The 20,255-nt window shown below is 34.4% G+C and overlaps 1 protein-coding gene and 1 long non-coding RNA gene across 2 annotated transcripts in view; one reads left to right on the plus strand and one right to left on the minus strand.

Annotated features, from left to right (window-relative positions):
* Positions 1-20,255, minus strand: part of CHCHD3 (coiled-coil-helix-coiled-coil-helix domain containing 3) — a 347,503-nt gene that overhangs the window by 191,622 nt on the left and 135,626 nt on the right. The gene's annotated exons all lie outside the window — the stretch shown is intronic.
* Positions 1,761-20,255, plus strand: part of LOC138160616 (uncharacterized) — a 30,353-nt gene continuing 11,858 nt past the window's right edge. Inside the window, exons 1-2 of the long non-coding RNA XR_011168176.1 lie at positions 1,761-2,821; positions 10,907-10,962. This is a non-coding gene — a long non-coding RNA (uncharacterized lncRNA). The remainder of the gene's footprint in view (positions 2,822-10,906; positions 10,963-20,255) is intronic.

The raw sequence follows: 20,255 nt of genomic DNA on the forward strand, positions 1-20,255 counted from the left end.
GAGAAATATTGTTTTAACAATGTGTGACTGGAATTAAACTGTCTAAAAGGTCAGTGATGTAGGAAGTACCTCAACATGCTAAATTCTTCAAAATCAAAAATTAATTACTGGAAACATCAGTCACAGTTACCCAAGAATGAAGACATGCAGATGATGGTGGGCCTTCCTAAGTTCAAGGGACCAATGTGCAAGTGGGAGACAGAAGGAATAATTAATCTATAATCTTTTACAAAAATATTTTATAAGAAGGCAGCTGAACCTTGTCAGGTCACCAAAATTTGTTGAGCATCCACTGCACAAAAGAACCAGGTAGACGGTATAAGAGAAAAAATTAAGAAGCAAAAAGAATAAATTGGTCTGACTGTGATCTAGGAAATAGGTCCAGTGAAGAGTAAAATTTCACAATTTCACTTTCCTAATGAGAATCTAAACTACTTAAGACAACATGCTCGGTCATTGCAAATGCTCCCCAATAACATGGATGATGCCTTCAAAAGAACAAAATACCACCCTGTTGGGCAAGGTTGTAAATAAACATGAGTTGAGTCTTTGCACTGTCAAATTTAAAAATAATTTCTAATTAACCAAAGAAATCCTTATACTCCAGCAAAGCAACAGATATTAGGGAAAAGGCAAATGAATGAATATATACTATTTCATTTCCATTTGCATCAAAGGGGAGGAAAAACTTGAGCCAAGACAGTAAGTTACAGCACCATTACCTAATAATTTTCCAAGATAAATATGGCTAACAGGGAGTATAATAAAAAGATTCAACAATAAGACCAAAAATCATGTCTTTGTAAAGGACAGGAGTATCAAACCTGGAGAAGTTTTAATTATATAAATGAAAATGGAATATGTGAAATTTGTTTTACACATTAGTAACATTACTCTGTTGTAGGTACTAAGGGAAAAAATATACATATATGTATATATTTTTTAAATTAGTGCTTACTTTCAGAAAGTTTACAATCTACTAGAGATGCTTACATTATCCTAGTCTAAAATAAGGTAAGAAAAGGCCTAAAACAACATAAATTTAGACAACAAACAATAGACAAGAGATAGTATGGAGGAAAAGTGCTATGAGTTTGGGAAAATAACTCCCCAGATAAAGTAACCTTTGAAGTCAAGGAAACAAAATAACGAGTTTTATACTTGACTTCCCTCCTTATTGAAGCACAACAGGATGAACAAGAATGATTCTATTTTGCACCATCTTAGAGATTTCCTGCCAACACAGGGAATTCTGATAAGACTAACCACAGAGAAATGCACTTGTGCTCATCAACAAACCTGACCTTTAACAGCTCCTGTAACCAAAAGTTTGCACATTTGCCTCATGTCTTTTCTCTTGAATGTGTATTCTTAGTCCTAAGAGCTATGAAAACCAAATCTGTACCTTAAAAATTTGAAGCTGCTAGGGCGTAATCTTCCTTTGTGCACTAATAAATTTCTCAGTTTGACTCCTCATTTTATTTAACTTCTACTTATGTGGATCTATTGGAGGGTAAGATTTTCCCTAGTCTCTTTAGGAATCCAGACTGAGAAACTCCCTCTAACATAGGCAGCTCACACATAAGTAAAAATGGCCAAGTTGAAAGTTTTTGCAAGTTATTTTTTAATCTATTCCTTATCAGTCTCCACTATTAATCTTTTATAATGTCTCTACATGGTAATCTGATTTAACTAGTTTAGAAACATTCTTTTACTGATACTGTTTCAAATTTCTTTTTTTTTTAGTTAGACTTGTTTATATTTATTATCTTTTTATCTACTGAATAATACATTTCTTCTCATAGTAATTAATTTAAAAGATTGCAAGTTCTATAGTAGCAGCATGTAACAACTGAAGTTTAAAAGTGCACTTCCAACCTTGGTAGAATTTTTTTAGTTTTAAGTCTTCACCATGCCTGTAGGGTGATATAAGCTGTGAACAAAGCTTAACAGTGGGAATAGTATACAGAGCAGAAGAGGAAGAAAACATACACAGAAAATGAATGTGTCATTTTTATATTAAAATGCCTGATTTTTTAAATGCTGAACTGAAAACTTTTTAGTTTCAAAAGCCTATTTCATACCTTTTAGAATTTTGAAGAATCTGTAATTATTTCTTCTTTTGATGTGATTTTCTTATTACTATAGCATGAAATTTTTTTTGGTTCAATTTGTAACATAAATATGTATATCGGATCTTTCTTGAGTGTTGTTCAAAATTTTGTTATCTGATGTTTGGAGTTTGATTTGTTTAATACCACTGTAGTCCTCACAGATAAAAGACAAATATCTCTTCCTTAAAATAGAAAATAATTATAAAAATATTGAAAATACCATTGTGCGACTGCTATTTTGTTGAATGCACGCATATTCTTTGAAATATGTTTGTTCTCTTTTCAACTGGTGACTAAAATGTTTGTGGAGAAATTGAAGCATCTCTCCTGTTTGAGACTAGGATCTGCTAAAATTAAAGTGGAGTAAATGAGTTGAGTCAGTGCTTAAGAAGAAGGAAGGAAGTGGCTGCAGGTTATAAATGAAGCCTGTCATGGTTGAATTGCCAGCACAGTTGTCCAGGGTTCTGACAATAGATGCAATTTTGTCTTTTAGCTTTACAGAGAAGTCCATTCCCAGTGTAATCATTTCACATGGATACAAAGCACAAGATACTCCAGCACGTAAAACTTTAGAACAAGCATTCACTGGTGCATTCATGTCTGCTGTCATCAAGGATCTTCGACCCAGTGCTCTGCCTTTTGTAGCCAGCTTAATTCATCACTATACCATGGTAACTATACCATGGTAGCAGTAGCCCAACAGTGTGGTAAGTACAATATGGTAAATTCACTTGAATTTACTGTAAGTTGTCGTTGAGTCTTTTTGAAAGCTATTGTTTTGGGCTATTATTCTTTTTTGGGGGGAGGGGTCTTTATTAATTTGTTCATTTACTTTGAGTTTACAAGATTCAATTCCCCAGTTCTTTGAGTTTCAAATTTTCTTCCCCTCTCCTAAACCCCCCACCCCCCAACAGTAGCATAAAACCAGGTATAGGACCTGCAGATACTTTCACATTAGACATTGGTCAGGTTATAAAGATTGTATCAGATGGAATGAACAATAAGAAAGAGGAAACCAAACCAAACAAGAAAGCGAGCAGGTAATTGCTTCGATCTGCATTCAAACTCTGTTCTTTCTATATCTTTCTCAATGTTGTCTTTTGCCCCATGCTCAACTGTGACACAACAGGAGAGAGCTACCTGGAAAAGAGAAGCCAGAGAAACCCTGGCTTGCATAATTGATCTTTAATCGGCCAGTGTAGATGGAAATAAATGTTTTTTCATAAGACAAAAATGTTTTTATCCTGTTGCACTGGGATGACAATCCCTAAGAGAAAAGCATTAGTGAATTTGCAGCTGCATGGTTCAATTTCCAGTTACTTTTTAATTATTGATTCGGTAACTCAAAATTATTTTATCACTTGCCAGATTGTTTTTTTAAAAAGCTAAATCGTCCTGACAGAAATCTGGAGATTAAAAAAAAAGGAAAACGGGTATTCTGTAAATACAGCATGCCAGGAGATGATTATAATAAATTCAAAATTCTAAAAATCAAGTAAAAATATATTGCCAAACTTAAGTACTTGAGAAACTTGCGGTCTTGGCAAGATGCTTTTATACTCAGCAGCAAACTTTGTCAAAATTAGAACTGATGGTGTTTTTAAAAAATATTTCTGTCAGAGAGACATCTTTATCCAGTGTGCACAGGCATTTGTACTATGTTACTCACGAGGACAAAAACTATTTCAAGAGTTCACTTTTGTTGTGTCATTCCAATAGCAATCTCCAAAGGCATACTGAAATATACATGCACAACATATATACAACTACAGATACATATCTTGGAAGATGAAAATCTACAAGATGAAGATATACAGCTAAAATGTGCTATGAATTCAAAAGGAAGATACTATTTAAGACTTGTTCTTTTTAATGCCTTTAGGGTTAGACTAGACTCAGTCACTTTATAACATACTGAGTCCTCTGAGGAAAAAAAAAAGGAAAAGGAATTGTTTGAAGAACCAATACATTTTCTCCTAAGCTATGCATGACGGAGCAATGGGGATCTATGGGAAGACACCATAGTATGAGGTTACAAATGTAATGCAGAAAGGATAATGACCATCAACTAACTCACAAATGGGCAAGACCAATGATTATGCAGTGGGATTATCACATATAAGCATATTTTCATTAGGATAAAGGAACTACTGTCAACGTGAGATTTCAAAAACTGGGGGTCATCCCTCTGAACTTAGAGGAAACAAAAGTGCTTAATTTAACTCCATTTTAACTCATTTAACAGTTTGTTATTGGGTAGAAGTAGAGGCTTGAGGTATAATAGAGTACAAGTGCTGGGTAGTTAGAAAAAAACAGGTTCAAAGGCCTCCTCTGACTCCAAGCAACCTGATCCCCTCTGATATCTGGCAACTGCGCAGAATTGATGTATTAAGGCACAGAAAAGTATCCAAATCTTGAATGGTGGAAGGGATTCCCATACTAGGCATTCACTGTGACAAAAATCACAAACAGTAAATATAATAGCTAATAACAGCTAGCATTTATATAGTACTTTATATTTTGCAAAAGCACTTTACAAATAAAATCCTTACACTATGAGAAAAAAAAGTGTCAGTATGGGAAAAAAAGTGTCAGTTAATTTAATAAGGTGTCAAATGAAACCACTTGGCTCTTTTTTTAAGTTAAATCTGATTTGAAACTTTATAAAAAGACAAATTTTATTCTGCAACCTGTGGCCTAGATATCAATTCCAAACCACAAGCACAAATTTCTGAAATGGAATTTTATTTTTTAAAATGAGAAGGAAAAAAATTTAAAAATAAAAGCATGGCAGGAAAACCCACAAACACTAGGTCTCAAGCAAATAGTGTCATTTCTTTTGATAGATCCTCTAACCTAACTACAGGAAATGCTTAAAGAGTATCTCATTTGCACATAGCCCTATAGAATATTTAGTCATTAGAATAAAATCCCACATGATTACAAAAAAAAAACCCTTCCACTAAAAAAACATGAATTTTTTCCTAGTATCATCTTTTCCTCACAAACTGAAGGGTAAAAGCTTAAGAAAATAAAATATTTAAGGTGGGTTCCACAGTAAAATGAAAGATCCAACAGTGTCAATTACACCTTAGTTTTAATTATGCTTGAAGTTTTTAATTTGTCTTGTTCTGTTTTTAAAAGAAGACAGCACTCAAAAACAAATTACAATTATTGTTATTATTACTAACCTTAACCATATCTCCTGTTGACTATTTACCATCCTTTTTGAAGTCACAGCATTATGTAACTGTAAAGTAACCCAGAGGTCATGTAGTCCAACCCATTACTAAAAAAATAATACATACTGTACCCTACCCATCCAGTTGATCTATAGCATCTCCTTGAAGGCTTTCAATATGGAGGAACCCTTCACCTCCAAAGAAACAGTCCATGTCATTTTTTGGAAAAGTATTTATTAATGGAAAGACTTCAACAATACGACATCAAGTTTAAATCTGACTCTTGGAAACTTCCACCCAGTCAGACAGTTAACAAGCATTTATTAAGAATCCTTTATGTGTGGGGGCGGCTAGGTGGCACAGTGAATAGAGCACTGGCCCTGGAGTCAGGAGAACCTGAGTTCAAATACGGCCTTAGACACTTACCACAAAAACTTGCCAGATAGGTAACCTCGGGCAAGTCACTCAACCCCAATTGCCCTCCAAAAAAAAGGCAAAAAAAAAGAATCCATTATGTGCTGAACACTGTGCTAAGTGCTAGGCATGCAAAGAAAGGCAACAGTCCCTGAGCTCAAGATCACAATCTAATGGGAGGGACAACATGAAAACAACTAGGTACAAAAAAAGATATATTAGAGGATAAACTGATGAAAATCTTTCTAATTCTTCTCTTTGAGGTGAAACAGAGCAAGTCTAATCCCTCCTTCCGTATGAAAACTCTTCAAATTCTTGACCATAGCCTCCTGTCTCCTCTTCTTCAGGTTAAACATACTGAATTTCTTCAACAAATCACATGGAATGGACTCACGCACTTCCCTATCTTGCCTACTCTCTTCTCAATGCTCTCCAGCTTATTAATGTCTTTCTTAAACTACAGCCTTCAAAACTGAACCCAATACTACAGATGTGATCTGACAAAGGCCAGACAGAGACAGAGGGCCTGCCATCTTTTATTCCTGGAAGCTATTTCCTTTTTTTTTTTTTTTTGGAAGGCTATTGGGGTTAAATGGCTTGCCCAAGGTCACATGGAAGCTATTTCCTTAAGGAAGTCGAAGATCATCTTAGCTTTTGTTAGCTTCCAAATCACATTACTGATTGATACTAAGCTTGCAATCCATTAAAACCAAAGCATCTGTTTCATACAAACTTCTAACTATTGCTTCCCCCACCTTGTACTTCTGAAGCTGAATTTTTGAAACTAAGTATAAAAATTTCCATTTATCCCTAATGAAGTTCACATTCTTACTTACAGTCCAATGAGCAAACCTGTTAGGATCTTTCTGAATCTAAACACACTGAATCTAAACACACTAAACTCAGTGTGTTAGCTATCTATCACAAATGTATGACATCTAAAAATTTTATAAGTATAGAATCTATGCCTTTAGTCAACTCATTGATAAAACCAGAAGGCAACCAAACACAGATCACTAGGTCACTCTACCAGATATCTTCTGCCAGGCTGGCAAACCGAACCACTAATACCTATCTCAGAGTCATTCAACCACTTCCAAATTAATCTACCTATACCCTCACCTAATTTATGTTGCTTCCACAAGAACAGTATGAAATACTTCCATCAAACATACTAACACCTAAGCAAGCAACAGCCCTGACAAAAATAAATAAATAAATAGTTATCCTGTCCTGAGCTATTCATTATGAAACCAGATAAATACTTTACAATCACTGCCTCCTCTAAATATTTACTAATGATTTCTTTAAGGATTCATTCTACAAGTTCTAGAAGGCTTCTCTTCATCTTCTATCTTCTGTCCATACTTATTTCTTCTTGTACATATTTATCTAAATTGGTGGGTGAGTTTCTCATATATTCAGTCTCTCAAACAACTGCCTTTTTTTTAATCCTCACTGATTGTACTTTGTGATATCAGAATTTCATTCCTGACAGTTTCTCATTCTTCTTATGCTGACTTCACCATACAATTTGCTAGAACCTTTGAAATGTGCTCTTCCCTAGTCTAGGCTGCATATCCAGTTATGCCCAGTTTTCCTTTCCTCTTTCATATCCTCTCCAAAGCGTGCTCACTTCTCCAGCATTTCTACTGAGGCTCTAATTCTGCTGTTTCAGAAATATCTGAACCAAATCTTCCACTGGTCTCTTCAAGATCCTAGTGTTTACATTCATATTCACTATTCAAACTTCTAGAGCATTTACCAACTTCACTGTAATATCTTATATCAGAAATGGATTAAATTTTCAAATTTCAAATTAATTTTTCAAATGCCCTAGGCAATGAAAGATTTATTAGCTAAATGGAATTGTACTATTGTTAACTAAAAGTTGTTAGTTTAACAGCAAAAGAGATAGTATAAAGCAAAGCAGTCCAAAATGACCCAGCTAAAATAAAAAATTGAATGATTCATTTAGTAGATATTGCTTTATAAAAGACAAATCTATAATAGCTTAACTTCAAATTCCACATGGGTTTTATGCAAAAAGTACAAACCGTTAAATTTACAAGATGATTAAAATGAAAATTCAGTTCTATCTAGTGATTTTGCCTTTACAGAAATAAGCAATGATACACCTATGATTGAAAGTTTCTTCCCCATTAAAACAAGTCTTAATCACTCAAACTAAATAGACATTAGATTAAAGCAACATTTCCCAAAAATGTATTAACAGAATCCTTATGTATTGTGTGATATGAATAGGATTAGTGTTAGATAATATCAACAATGGTTCTATTGTTAATCTAAATGTTGAATATGAAATGTCAAAACATTATATTCAAATTTGAAGTATGTTGCTCCAGAATTTCCATATGCCTCCTTTATGCCATAGATATCATGCCCTAAAATTTGTAGTGGATCAGGGGCGCAGTGAATAGAGCACCAACCTCGAGTCAGGAGGACCTGAGTTCAAATCTGGCCTCAGACACTTAATACAAAAACTAGCAGGGTGACCTTGGGCAAGTTACTTAACCCCAACTGCCCTACCTTCCCCCCTCCAAAAAAAAATTTCAGTGGATCTCAGCAAGGTTGTTTAGCTTTCACTAGGAGTGGAAAACAGGATTTAGGTAGGAGTAGAAAAATTAGATGCTGGAAGAAATTCAGTGTTTGGATTGACTTGACAAGGCATTTGTGATAAAAAGAACAAAGGCAAGGGCATGAAATTCAAGAGATATTCTAATTTCATTGAATTAGCCAACAATAGTGCCAAGACTAAAATAAAGAATATGAGACCACATCATGGGTTATGTATTAAGAGAACAAAGAAAGGTGAAGAACCTAAAGGTTACAGTGATGATATTAAATAAGTTAAGGAAAAATGAAACAATGTGAAAGGAAAAAAAGAATAGGAAGGCATGATAAACAAAGGAATTTCAGAATTCTGGATCTTGGAGTTAGAAGTGCTGAGATAAAAGGTATGATAATCCTTAGAAATGGTTGAGGCTAAATGAAGATGAATTATGTAAGTCTCCAATGAAACTGGCCAAGATACTACTTATCTCTTTTCTAATTCAACAAAAATAATAAAAACAAATCTGAAACTACATTTACATTTAATGGTTTGAATGAAGAGAAGACATCTAGAGGAGTCATATCCCAAATATGGAACTTCATGACAAGTTAAAGACTTTAAAGTTGGTCTGGATGGATACTCTAAATACTCAATCTAATCAGCAAGTGTCAATGAAAATAAATCTGTCTAATACAATCATTACATTACAAATAATCATAAATTACTGTTGCTGATCACACAAGTATTTCCTTTAAAAAAGTTTAGTATTGCCTTGGTAAATCATATTCTGCCTAGAGCTATGTAGCTTACCTCAAATTATTTCGGAATCATCTAAAATGACTCATTTTTCTATTAAAATGATGAATGAGTTAAATGAGGTATGTAATAAATAGTGCAGGTTTGTAAACAGATTCCTTCTCTCTGGAGGGTGGAGGCCTTAATTCATTTGGTAATTCTGCCCAATGATATTTTCAAGAGAAGTCATCCTGAAAATATACTTAGTCAAGAAAAGAACTCAGCATACCATGTCTGGAGAAAATGGTGAAAATATTCAGTGATTAGACCAGTCTTGAGATACATTAAAAAAATTTTTTCAAAAAAGGATAAACTTAAGAAAGAACAATCAGGCAATATGTAAAAAGAATATACTTCAATCTTATTCAGAGGATTCTATTTAAGCAATTTAAAAAAGATATGGCCAAAACAAAACAAACCCAATCCCATGTTATATACAACAAATCAAATCCCCAATAATCAAGAAAGAAGCAATGTACGTCTCAAGTGAAAGCTTTTAGTATAAACATTACTGCTGATCAATTTCCTATTGAATTCAGAGAAACCCCATGCCTACATACACACTGAAAAACATATTAAAAAGTATATAAAGTGATAACTGCCAGACTTCAATTTTCTACTAAGAAAACACAAAAATCTTACAGAAAAAGCAAAGACCATTCCATAGATGTTACAATCATAAATACAAGATACTGTGCAACATAATTGTCTTTGGTTTCTATAGAGTGATGCTCCTGATAAGGGCAAGGCAAGGAAATAAAGATTTTTATATACTACGTACTATATGCTGGGTTAAGTACTTTACAAATACAATCTCATTTGATTCCCATGAGATAAGTGCTATTATTATCTCCATTTTACAACTGAAGAAACTGAGAAGTTCAGTGATTTGTCTAGAGTCACACAGCTATTAAGAATATGAGTCTGGATTTGAACTCAGATCTTTCTAACTCCAAGCTCAGAACTCTCTCTACTGCATCACCAGCTGCCTCTGATGACTAAGATGAACGTTTAGTTTGTTACAGGTTAGAACAGAAAACAATATTTCTTAGCTTCTTCAGAAGGAAGTCATTCAACAAAAGTCTTCAGGATCACTCATTTGATCCCAGGAAAAGAAGCAAATATGTTAACAATAAAATCAGATCATAATTTAAGTGCTTTTACATATATGCATCCCTTTTTAGTTTGATTATCTATACATTTTAATTCATGGCTCTTCATACCAAACCCTGATACCTATAATGAAGCAAGTGATAGAATGTAAATGAACTATTTATGGCAGAGTTATCACATATAAAAAACATTCAGCAAGACATGACATAAGTCAATTGGATTAAATGTAACTTTGGGATCAATTTTTTTAAGTATATAGGAATGACAAGACAAGAAAAAGTGATTCTTGAAATGAGAAAATAAAGATTTCTTTGGCAGAAATTCTGCTGCTGAAAGCTTATGAAGTCACACCTGAAAACATCTGTCACTTTATGTAAGAGATGTATTCTTAAAAGGTTGGCTGTGAACAATATTTTTACAAAGCAAGTCACATTTAATTCTATTACAGAATTTACTACCTAAGGGAATTATCTTGTGAATAGCTGCTTTAAAGTAATCACTACTTAGTCTTTTATATGATCTTGGACTTCCACACAAGTTCCCATAAAGTGAAGTACATCTGAAACAAAGCTCTAGAAAAATCGTCCTAATGTTAGGAAAACACTCTTCCAATTCCGACATGTCAATGGATCCAAAAATAACATAATTCCCTCCCTTCCAATGGTATAAACTGTCCTCCACAACTGTCTCATTCTGTGTAATTCTGTCCCCAGAATCTGTTCTTCTGACAGAAAGGAAGAAAGATTCTTCAGGAGAAGTGAAATAGGAGGTAAGCATTGCCTTTACTGATATTTACTAAAGTAGTTCAAAATCAGGTATTAACAATGATACTTTCCTATTGAGGATAATAAAAATATGGAAAAGTCAAAAAGAAGTACTGCTGTTATGCATTAAATAAATGTAGAATTTAGATTTCTCTGACTTCATCCAAGACCCAACTACACAAAATCGTTCCCAATCCCTCTTAATTCCAGTGCCTTCACTCTATTAATGATTTCTTGTTTATCCCGTATAGAGCTTGTTTGTTCCATTTGTTTGCTCGCTGTCTTCCCCATCAGATTTTGTTTTTCTGCCTTTCTTTGTATCCCTAGCCCTTAGCACAGTGCCTGACATAGCAGGTACTCAACAGATACTTACTAAATGAAAATAATTTCATCACCACAATAATAGATTTATCTACCTCATCAGGACCAAGTATATGGTTTCTGCTTTGCATACTATATGGTCAGGACTGAGGAAAAGAAAAAAAAAATAGTGACAAATAAAGTCTTTGCCCAAGGAACAGTTTATAACTGAGATGTTGTTCATTACTAGAGAAGAAAAGGGGGCATGACAGAAAGGATGTGATAGCTGTTGTCAAATATATGAACAGCAATCATGTCAAAGCTGTATGAATCTTCTGCTTGCCCCAAAAGACAGAATTTAAAATGATACATGTGAACTACCTCGAAGGGGATGCCTACTTCATATTGGGAAAAACTTCCAAATAACTAGAACATTCCAAAAACAAATGCTGACAAAGGAGGTGACCAGCTCCCAAATCATTCTAAGCAAAGGATAAATGATCAACTGTCATAACATATGGGGAGATTCATACTTGAGGTAAAAATTATTTTAATTTGATAACTTTTGCAGTGTTTTCCAATATTAAGATTCTGTCAGAGGAACTTTGCAACAATGTACTGAACTACTCAAAATAACTTTCTTCATAGCTAATGTATGCATAATTGTTCAACAGCAAACAAAAAACATCAACAACCTAAAAGAAACTAGTCAGTTCCTAACCCAATCACTGGTCAATAGAGCTACAGTCAGAGATAGGTCTCTAAAGACACCCACAACAAAAGTATTATAGTACAAATGTAAATAATGCTCATTTGATAGACAAAGAATCAACTCAGTACGATAAAACTAATGGAATTAGTTTTAGGATTGTTCACCTCTTCTATTTCTCTCCCAAATGTGGTTAACACATGATCATAACATTCCACAATGAAAAACTATATTCACAGATAAGCAAATACAAGAAATTCATAAAATGAATACACAGTGGTGGGGAAAAGTGGCACTAACAACTAAGGGAATCAGTAAAGACTTTCTGAAGGTAGTTGAACTTGAGCTAAGTCTTGAAGGGAAAAAGCAGTCTCCAAAGATTGACTAGACAGGTGAGAACAGTATAAACATTAAGAAAAAAATGGAACAAGATACTTTTCAAATCTATGGTTAGATAGAGACTTCTTAACCAAATAAAATACAGATAAGAATAATAAGTAATAATTTTGTCTATGTGATATTTAAAAGTTTTGTATGAACAAAATCAATAAGGCTAGAAGGGACGCTGTTAAGAAGGAAAAATCCTTTGAATAAAGTATCTTTGAAGTGATTGACACAAATATATGAGCAAGGTAACAGACAGTAAAAGATAAGCAGTCAAAAATATGAAGATTTCTAAGGAAATGCAAATGAACTATATGAAAAAACTCTCCAAATCAATAATAATAATAATAATAATAATAATAGCAGCTAACTTTTACACAGCATGTTAAGTTTTGCAAAGGACTGTGCATATATTATCTCACTATACTTCATAACACTCAAATGACACAGGTGGTCTTACCTCTATCTGACACACTTTGGAACCTGAGGTTGTAAGAGAGTAAGTAACTTCCTAGGGTAACATAGCTAGCAAGTCTCAGTGCCATGATTTGAACTCAGCTCTTCCTGATTACAACATTCTATCCATTGTACCATCTAGCTTCCCCAATAAGATAAATGTAAGTTAAAGTAAGTCTACAGTTTTATCTCACATGCATTACCTTTGGCAAAAACTATTTAAAACAGGGGCAGCCAGGTAGCACAGCGAGTGAGAGCACCGGCTCCAGAGGGGACGACCTGGGGATCAAATCCGGGCTCCGACACTTAGCACCCACCCAGAAACACCTGGCCGTGTAACCTTGAGCAAGTTATTTAACCCCAATTGCTTAGGGGAGGCCAGGTGGCTCAGCGAGTAAAAGGGATGACCTGGGAATCAAATCCAGGTGCAGATACTTAGCCCCACACCCAGAAATAACTGGCCATGTAACCTTGAGCAAGTTACTTAACCCCGACTGCTTAAAAAAAAAAAAAAAAACTATTTAAAACAGTAGATGTTGGAGGAGCGCTTAGAAAACAAACTTGTGGATAGCTAGGTGGCGCAGTGAATAGAGCACCAGCCCTGGAGTCAGAAGTACCTGAGTTCAAATCTGGCCTCAGACACCACACAAAAACTAGCCATGTGACCTTGGGCAAGTCACTTAATCCCAACTGCCATCAAAAAAAAGGAGGGGGGGGGAGGGAAGGGAAGGAGCTTGCTATCTTTTGTCACTATCATTACACTGTTGAGAGAACTGTGAGTTGTTCCAAACATGGTAGATAACAACTGGAAATGCACCAAATTTGAAATCCCATAAACAGTCACATATTCATTCCCCAAGGAGAACAAAATGAACAAAAAAGGCCCCAAATATGTAAAAATCTCTATAAAAGTAATTAATACTGTTCCCATTTTACAAGTTAGGAAATTTAAGGTCAAAGACATGAAATGTCTTGCCCAAGATCACACAGTTAGTAGTTGTTATTGTTAAAGAAAATAAAACCAGTCTTCAGCTCCAAATCCAGTGCTCTTTTCATTTTACCATAATGCCTTGGCAGAAGAAAAAAAACAGGAGTTAGGAAGTTGGGTCTGCCACTCAGTTCCATCCAACCTATTCAGCTGTGCTGTCCCTTCTTTGCTATTCTTCTTTGGAATAAGATAGTATAAAAAAGCCTATTCCTATTCTTCTCCCCAGAATTTATCACAAGACTCATTGTGTTCTAGGGCTGAGCCTATGATTATTGGACTAAGCAATTTCTTTTGTATCTGACTCAGTTTCTTTCCTTTGTCTACATTTTCTGAGTGTGGTTTTTTTAAATTCCTAATAAGTCAATGAATTCCCTGTGCAGTTAAATTTTCTTCTGTAGTGGAATCATTTGTATCTGCACTTTATAGCTGAGTCGTTGATTATCTATATATAATGCCTTTAGTTACCTTTCCCTGTAGAATTTCAAACCCCAGGATCCAACTTATCATCTCTCTGAATTCTTAAAATAAATCTGCTCTCTAAATCCTTGCTATGGACATCACACCATGCCCAGTGTTCCCTTTCCTTATGTATCTTAACACAGAAAGGTCATTTCCTTCCAGAGTCCCAATCATTTCACTTCACCAACCACATTATCCTTTTTGATCAGTCATATCCAGAATACCAGTTCCTAACAGTCTACAAGATCATCAAAGCTAGGAAAGTATCTATCAAATGCTCTAATAATAGAGACCTCCAACAACTGACAAAAAAAAAACAACACCTGGACTATTCCAAAATAATAAGAATAATGATAATAATGATAACTAAGATTTATACAGTGCTTACCATGCATGAGAAATAGTAAGCACTTTACAATTATTATTACATTTGATCCTCACAACAACCACTGGAGGCAGGTACTATTATTATTCCCATTTTACAGAAAAGGAAACAGACAGAGGTTAAACAACTTGCCCAGGATCATACAGATAGTAAGCATGGCTGGATTTGAACTCAGGTCTTCCTGATGGTAGGCCTTGTACTCTATCTACTAAATGGCCCAGTTGCCTTATCATTAGTGATTTGGAGAATCTGTGTCACCTTTCCCAGAAATTCACAAAAATTCCAAAGAGAAGGAATAGTTTTAATTATACCATACACTGAGCAAACTTGCAACAACTGTACAAAAGATGATCTAGAGATCATTCAAGGATACCGTTTAAGCTGTTTGCTGCTTTTTCTATGATAGGCAATTCTGAATAAAGTTCCTCACTTTTCAGCTGTGCAGGTTCTAAAAATGTACAATTAAAATTTTCACAAGAAAGAGAAGCTAGGAAAATAAAGACAATAGTTTTAAATTACTATCACTTTACTTGACCAGAAGAAAAAGACATAGTCAAATATTTAGCAGAGATTAAGAAAATTAATATTATTTAAGTTACAATAACCTAGTGCCTTTCAGTAAATTAACAGTATGGTCAAGCAACCTGAAGATTAATATCGGAAGTAACATAAAAAGAAATGTCAAAACCACTGTGTTCTTATTTTCTGTTCAGTTATTCTGCATTATCAGCAGTAGCTGATGTAAGTCCATGAGAAGTGTACTTTTAATGGCAATTTCTATTTAAGAATTTCAGAGATGTAAATTATCAGCAAGTTCACTCAATAAAACAAACTTTCTTCTCCTTAATGCAATACCTACTCAAAACCTCCCATGGTAGGCAAGGCTGATTAAAATACTGAAGTGACAATTATAGGCAGAAAGTGGAAGAGACTAAAATTTTTCCAGCCCTGAATTAATAGCTTCTTCAGCTGAGAAAATTACCATCAAAGGGAAGTTCTTGTGTTAATCTAGCTTCTGAACCAGGAATACCAGAAAAACAATAACTTTGCCCCTTGGAGAGTTTTAATGAAGACAGCTGCTTCAACAGCTGTCGGAAGGGAAGCCTGGACACACATCTAACAACACAGCAATCCAAATGTCAACTGCTAGTGGGTGGAAAAAGAGATTTTAAAAATCAGTTTTATTTCAGAAAACCAACATCATCACAGAAATTTTTATATCAACTACTGAAAGACAGCTTTCTAATTACATAAAATGTGTGAAACCCAACCTTTACTTACTGCCTAACTAAAAATGTGGATATCATAATAGAGAAGCACATCTAGTGATTGGTAATGTATAAAAAAAAAGGAAAAACAATGTTCTTACTCTAGCACAACAATTAAAGTGGAAACAGTGGGTTGTTGGACAACCTTCGGACCAATGCTAATCCTTCTGTGAATTTGGGAAACTCTTGAACTGGGAAGCTCTTGCCTTAGAACGGTTCTAAAGTACTGTAAGAGTCAAAAGAATATAAGACATCCAGAAGTATCCAGTGAATTTGGGCATCTTAAGAATTCCATTATATCAGCTGAAAATTTCTTAAGGTGAAAAGTTACATCTCCACAGAACAATCCCACAGAAATTTGGGAACATCCTGAATCAAGAATGAACTAGTAAAAAGGGCTATAATCATAAATAAAAAAAATAAAATTTCTTTTCCTAACCAATATAGAGAACTTCTCTGCTCTGAACTGATTCAAGTTTACAAGAATAAGACCTCCAAATGGTAAATGATCCAAGGACATGAAGTCAGTTTCAGAGACAGAAATCCAAACTATCAATAAATACATAGAAAAATGGTCTATATTATAAATAAGTATATATAATCAAATTCAGAGGGCTGAAATCTATCACAATTATGATCAATCAAAAGGTATTTATTAAAGACTAACCTTATGGAAGGTACTGTGTTCTGTGAAGGGGTTATCAAGATAGAAATCAGTCTCTTACCCTAAAGGGCCTTACATTTTATAAACGGAGATATAGCCCATTCAAATCTAAATATATTCAAAATAAATCCACAGTAACTTTTTGTGAGGGGAAACACTAGCAGCTGGAGTATAACAAGAAAGGCCTCACAAAGGAAGAAAAAAAGCCTTCTTACATGATCTTTCAAATATTTTAATGTTCATCCCAAGAATCAGTGATGCAGATATATCGGTTTTAAAATCTCAGAAGTGTCATATGCCACTCTCTCACTTACCTGTCAAATATAAATATATGATGGTTTTCAATGAGCACAGTTAGAACAGGCAGGTTTTACTGGGTCCAGAAGAAAAATGTGAAAACATTGTTTCATGGGTAATAGGAGACAGTTAAGTAATACTCACTACTCTGTTACTTGGAACCTAAATTGACTTTTAAGAACTTGAACAAGCATACAATACACTCCTGAATTAACCTGTAGCTTTTGCTTCAAACAACTACCATTCAAAAGAAAAAAAAGAAAAAAACTTTCAATGCCTACAACAATTTGGGAGTGGAGAACTTAATAATAATTTTTTAAAAAGCTCTTTTGATTCTATCTGTACACAATACCATGCAACAATCAAGTTTACAGGCCTAAAATTTGCCATCTGGAAGCTTATAATCAAATACACACAAACTGACATAAACATAAAAGGCAGTATCAAAACCCACATAGGATAATACATGAATTGAAAAAATACAACATACACAAACACATACACAAATGTACAGTTACAAATAAGGGTTAAAAAATGGGTGTGTGCCTTCAAGGATTTCCCATTCTAATAGGTAAGAAAACATTCAAACAACTATATACACACAACATATATTGTGTCAATGGGAAGTGATCTCAGAGTAAAGATATTGTGGAGGTGGTGGGAAAGCCTGGGCAAGGTTTCTCTCAGAAAGTGGGATTTAAGCTCATCTTGAAGACAGAGGTGTGGAGGGAAAGAATTCCAGGCACAATGGAAAGTCAATGAAAAGACAAGAGTCAAAAGACAATTTTCATGTGTGAGGGACAGCAAAAAAGTCCAATGTTTCAGGCTCATGCTATGTAGCATGGTACAATACTACCCCTTTCCCAAGGACAAGCTAAAAGTCAACAAATTTACCCTAGACTGATTTTACTTAGACCTACAGGTCAGAATCAAATTTATATCAGAGAATTAAGAGGGCAATGGAATTTGGGCAAATAAACACCCTTCACTGAAAGACATCTGGCTTCAGTAAAGTCATGTTCTTAAGAAAATAGTTTCCCACTGTGGAATATACTCATCATAAATGTGGCACCTACTCCTTTTCTAGACATACAAGAAACTGATTCAAATTTATAAGTGTAAGATCCACTCTCCAGACAACAAATGATCCAAGGATATGGTCAGTTGCAGAAAAAGAAATCCAAACTATCAATAGTCACATGGAAAAATGGTCTAAATCACTAAACATGAGAAAAACATAAAGCAAAACAATTCTGAGGTTTTACCTCATACCCATGATAAGCAAAGTTGACCAAAAAGGGAAAATAACAAATACTGAAGGTGGTATAGGAAAACAGGAATATCAATGTACTATTGAAGCTGTAAACAGATCTAACCATTCTGTTAAGCAATTAGGAACTAAGTTTAAAAAGTCACTATAATGTGCAAACCCTTTGTCCTAGTAATACCACAAAGGGATGAAAGAAAGAGGAAAAGGGTCTATGTGAACAAAAATATTTTTAGTAGCTCTTTTACTAGTGGCAAAGGTCTGTCCTACTGAAGAATGACTTAATAAATTAAGGAATATATATTTAATGAATTAATAGTGTTCCACAAGAAATGAAGGGAATATGGAAAAATGTTTTGCATGACTGTGCATATGTAACCTATATCAAATTGCCTATCTTCTCAATGAGGGGAGTGAAGAAGAAAGGAGGGAAAGAATTTGGAACTCAGAATTTTAACACAAATGTTAAAAAATGTTTACATATAATTGGAAAAAAAAATATTTCAGAACAAAAAAATGGTGAAGGGCACTATTTCAGAGAAAGCTGTGAAGATGTTTGTGAATTGATGAGTGTAGTGAGCAGAATCAGAGCATTTATATAATAATAACATAATAAAGACAATTATGAAAGACTTCAGAACTCTGTTCAATGCAATAATCAATACACTGTCAGAGAATTGGTATCCAATCCTGGACAAAAAGGTGATGGAATTAGAGTACAGACTGAAACATATTTTTGGAACAAGATCAATATGAGAATTTGTTTTGCTTGACCCTGCATGTACCTTCCAAAGAATGTTGTTCTTTTTTTTGATTGGGGGGAGCAGAAAAGAAAGTAGGGTGTTTTTTTTTTTAACCAAAAAAATTGATATTTAAAAAAAGAAGACTTTCTATTTTAAATATCAGCTCTTTTTAATTCTATAAAATCCACCATAGGTATTCCTAAAAATACTTCCCACAGAACTTCTTTTTCTTTTTGTTTGTTTGTTTTTGCTTTTTGGAGGGGGAAAGGCTGGGCAATTGGGGTTAAGTGACTTGCCCAAGGTCACACGGCTAGTAATTGTTAAGTGTCTGAGGCCGCATTTTAACTCAGGTCCTCCTGACTCCAGGGTCGGTGCTTTATTCACTGTGCCACCTAGTCGCCCCCAGAACTTCTCTTTTTCCTCAAATTTTCTGGACATATGTTATTTTCCTTCTGCTACCTTTTTGAAATGTGAAAAAAAAAAATCCTAACGAGACAGTACTATTTGTTTTTATTCTTCGATGACCATGTACAACTCCCTAAGACTTAGCTACTGATTTATAATAGATGGGCTCTTAACTGTGCTTATGGAGTTCCCATACTGATATAATCATAGACCATGATCACTTAAGGAAGGAATTCAAAATTATTTTGAGTCCTTACCCTCACAGAGAGTAGGTGGTCAATGAAAATTTGAATCAAACATAATTGTCTAAGAAATTAACCGTCAGTAAATAAAATGCTTTCACTACAAACTCTTAAGTATATATTTTAAGATGATTTGCATTCTTCTTTACTCAAAAACAAGATCACAGGATCATAGATTAAAAAGGAACCTTAGCAGTTATCTAATCCACCGTTTTTATTTTATGAGGTGCAAACTGATACATGGAGATTTAAGGTGACTTGTTCAAGGTCACACAGAGAATACTATTGACTCCCAATCTAGAGCTCTTTCCAGTACACCACACTACCTCAAAATAGGATTAATATTCATGATCCTTTATTAAACTTATAATAAAAATATTATATATCATTATCAATATTATGATAATATATCCTTAACCTCACACTATAAACAATAAAATTCTACTGCTTTCTCATCACCCAGTGCAGCTTTTCCTTAGACACAGGCCTTCCTTCTTCACCCTAAAATAATAATAGCAATAACAGCTTGCATTTACATGCTGATTAAATTTCACAAAGTACGTTATGTCTATAAGAGAGAGCTGGCAGGAATGAGATATGAAAACTGAATCCAGGTCTTCTGATTCCAAATCCACTTCTCTCTGTACGTACAAATATACGTACGTACGTACCTACCTACGTTTCTCTCTCTCTCTCTCTCTCTCTCTCTCTCTCTCTCTCTCTCTCTCTCT

This window comes from Petaurus breviceps, unplaced genomic scaffold (assembly GCF_028583685.1).
Source record: "Petaurus breviceps papuanus isolate PSGF00001 unplaced genomic scaffold, PetGlider_PUasm1.0 181, whole genome shotgun sequence".
Lineage (NCBI taxonomy): Eukaryota > Metazoa > Chordata > Mammalia > Diprotodontia > Petauridae > Petaurus > Petaurus breviceps.